Below are 4,271 nucleotides of genomic sequence, written 5' to 3' on the forward strand. Positions count from 1 at the left end.
GCTTGATTGGATCAAGTCCAATTGGTTTATTGGATAAGCCAAGTGCAAGAAAAAAACTAGTCCTAGTTCAATTAGGACTTGGGTCAACCTAATTTCTAATTTGATTAAAAAATTAAATCAGATTTAAATCTAATTTAATCTGATTAAATTAGGTTCTTAATTGAGTTAAGACCTATTTTAATTGGGTTGATCTAATTTTGGTTTGATTTGATTTGAGAAACCAAATTAAAATAAGTCATAAGATAGAATCCTAGTAAGACTAGGATTCCACCTTGCGCCACATAAGCCCCCCCCACGCCCTCTCTCTTATTCCATGCCAATTCCCTCTTATTTTGTATGACAAAAGCCCTCTCCTAGGTCTTTCCCATGTCCAAAAGGCTTCCTCTCTTCTTTCATACATGGAAAGTGGTTGTGGATCAAATCAAAGTAGAAATAAGTTTGGATTTCAAATTCTATGAGATAGAGTTTTAGAAATCCAAAACTCTTTCCTTTTTGCACCGAATTTATCCAGATATTTTTTGAGATTTTTGTGACTTTTAGGGCACATATTATGCATCCTTTTCTGGTGGTCCATGTATAAAAATAAGGAGGAGGTGCCCAAGAGTTGGGCACCCCTTATCTTGCCATGTTTGGATAAGCCTTGACTAGGTATTTGACCTAGACAAGGACTCTATCATATATCTCTCTATAAAATGAGTTTCTTCATGAAATTTTTGGAGAACATAGAGATTTGAGAGTCTTTGGGGCATCCAAAAATTAGAGAGAAATACCTTTGGGTCATGGAGATATAATAGACACAAGATAGGATGTCTAGGAGAGAGTAAAGAGAAGAAGAAGAGGGTCTTCTTCTAGGGTTGTTAGTTTCATCTCTTCCCTTCCTCCATCTTGAGTTTTTTGAGAGCGTCTCAGATCTGAAACTTTTTCTCCTACTTCTCATCTTTGGAAGAGTCTAAATCAAGAAGAAGAAGGCACCTGATCAACCATCGAAGAAGGATCAGCGCAGTACTAGCATACTGTGCTGATTTTTTGGAGTAGGATTTCTGATCGAGATTCGTGAGCTAGTGTGGATGACTTCTAGAGACCGGACGCATGTGCAATTTGCAACATCATCCTCAAGCCCGGATCAGCAAGGTTAGAACGTCTAACTTGCAAGGTAATAGATCTGATCTATTGTTTAATATATACATTAGATGTAGTATAGAAACATGTTGATATGATCAACATGTAGTTCATGCTCTATATATTTTAATTTCTGATTTAATGCTATGTAATAATCATGTAATAGAATTTTAGATCTAGAGATTCTCTAATTTTAGAAAATAAATTTTGATTTATTTTAGTCTTTCGCTGCCTGATCTTGAAAAAATTTTAAGATCTAACCCTGAAATCCTAGATCTGGTTCCTTCAGCCCAAATCTCACCAGAAGTCCAAACACATAGAGCGGCGATTTTGGTATATGGCCAATTAACTTTAGGTCAAATGGGAGTTTGTTGGATTTGTGCCCTAGAAGTCAATTATTGGCTAACACATTATATATTTTCAGGACCTAAATTTATATTTGTAATACTTTCATTATAAATAAAGGGCTTTGTCTTTCCAATCATGCTTATGTGTCCATGATTTATCCTAGAAATTAACAAAGATGATTTTTATATATTCTTAAAGAGTTAAGAATTTGAGACATATATTTATTAGTGGTTAATTTTTAAATACTCCTAATCAAGGGATCATCACGGAGGACAGTGATCAATCTATTTGAGATCGGTGCACGGTTCACCTTCCTTGTGGGCAGATGAGTTTTGGGTCTGCAGTGTAGAGACACTGGGGTGAAGGTGCAGATGGTTGTTAGAGAATAACTTGCACTGAGCGTGACTAATATAAGAACCATGTGGATGTCTACTCACTCGTCAGTGATCTTCTCGATGCTGCAGTGGTATGAGTGATCCTTTGACCTGCGGTGATATTGGCTATTCGCAGTGAGGCTACTGAGTTTGACTACCTATTTTTTTGGTTCCTAACCATTCAGATCCTTGCTGTGTATATTGGCTTCAGTAGGTTCAGATTTACTGTTTGGAGTAGGATGCACCTAGATGAAATTTATCGACCTCGATAGAAAAGGAGAAGTCCTATGTAATTTGCGAGATTGAGTTCAGAAAGTCTTTAACCAAAGCAAGTATGAATACTGAAAAAGAGTTTCTATGAGATTCACAAATGAACTCAAGTCGAGCTAATCTTACATAAGACTGACGATAGAGTTTGACAAGTTCTCCATGACCTCTATCAAGTCGGGACTCACGATAAAAGGACTAAATCATACGATAACTGCATCTAGAAGTTCGTATTTTCATTCTACTGAATCATCACTACATACTGCTAGGTATCACTGGTGGATTGTAAGACTCATCGGGCGTCATCTTGATGATCGATGGCCTTCGAAAGGTAGAATTAGAAATATTTCAATCCATCAAAAAGAGTTTCGATGATATTGTGATAGAGATCACAATATATCTCACTACTAGATAGAATAAAATCTATGGGGTCACACATTAAGGGATTTAATCTCAAATTTATCAATTAGGCTTATAAAGTTCCAATTGGATTGAGGTTTATTTGAAACTCTATTATGTTTATGAGAATCATACTAGCACATGGTTAAACCTAATTCTTCTCGAGACTTTTATTTGATCAAATCCATAGCCTTGAACCTAACCTAAATTCATTTGGATTTAATTGGGCTCTTAATTATAAGTTCAAGAGGATTTAATTAAGTCAATTAGTTGGCATAATTATCCTAACATTATCTCTTCCATATCTCCTAATTATCTCTAAGTATGCATGTGGAATAGATGGAAGAATGGGTGGCATAATTTTTCTTTTTTGAAAATTATTGAGCATCATATCCCAAAGGGGCCCACCCCCTTTTATGTGTCATGGTGTGAAGAAGAGAGGATGGGGTCCATGCTCCATCTCTTATGGTTGGAGATCCCTTTGTGGGGCGCCAAGAGTTGGCATCCCAACCACTTGACATGTATTCCATGGATGGCTATTATACATGCTTAAAAGGGCTGATTAATTATCTTTTATATCTGATTTTATTTGACATAAATTATATTTAAAAGGTAGAGGATTCTTATAAGATAAGGATCTACCTTTTTAAGATGACAGGGTTCCTAATATGTGTCAGGACTTATGTCTATTTAAAGGGTGGTCTCTAGGATTTCTTAGTATTGATTTTTCATCAAGAAAATCTTCCCTCTCTCCATCTCCATGCCTTCTTTCTCTCATATTCTTTCTTTCCATGCCCAAAGATTGGGTGTTCTTTCTTTCACACACCTAGAAGGAGTTCTAGTGACTTAGAGATCCAGGATCGAGGAGAAGAAGAAGAAGGCAGCAGATCAAGAAGTCGATCTCTCAGTTAAGATCAAAAGAGTTGATCAGAGTCCTCAAGACCAAGGTGTTGGAAATTGTGTCCTAAAATCAATCGTATGATGATTGAGTTCATCTTTGTATATAAATTATTGATTATTAAATATAGTTATTCTGATATTTTTCATCATAAAGTGACATCTTCCTTGAACTCGTGTACTGTGATGAAGTCCCTAGAACTATGCTACTGTACGATAAAGAGAGGATTTATCATATAGTTCTTAAACAAGTTCATGACTAAATGATATGTCATTACGGGACGATGATGTTTATCGAGTGAAGGTTGTTGTGTGCCATATAGGTTGGTTGTCCTCTTAACCAAAGAGTGTGGTGACACTGGTGTGGCATACAGGTGAGATATACGGGTACATCATCACTGAACAAGTGACTCACCTGCTGAGCGTTCTGCTGTTAAGAGCTGCTCGTGAAACATATGGGTATAAATATCCTTCAGGCCTGAGATCACCATAGTGACTTGCAAGCAATTCACTGTGCTTTGGTGCCGAACTACTTAGATTTTAATGCAGTGACGGAAGGCTACTGGGTACAGTCAAGTACTTACGAAGTTTGTGTGTGGATCAAGATGGGATTGACCCTCTGGATTATTGAAGTTGATGTATCGCTGTATTTCAATTTAGTAAAACCTTGGCCGGGGTAATCTATGAGATGGATTTGAAAGATTGAAATACAATATGGATGAAGCAATCTCGATTGACAGTTAACCTGAGACCATCCTAGAGCATCCAAGATTAAAAGGATGAATTATGCGGTAACCATAAGTATGGATTCTGAAATATTTTTTTATGATAATTCGACCTATCTGGATGTCGAAAATTATTGCTAGA

Source organism: Elaeis guineensis, chromosome 1, assembly GCF_000442705.2.
Source record: "Elaeis guineensis isolate ETL-2024a chromosome 1, EG11, whole genome shotgun sequence".
In the NCBI taxonomy this organism is placed as follows: domain Eukaryota; kingdom Viridiplantae; phylum Streptophyta; class Magnoliopsida; order Arecales; family Arecaceae; genus Elaeis; species Elaeis guineensis.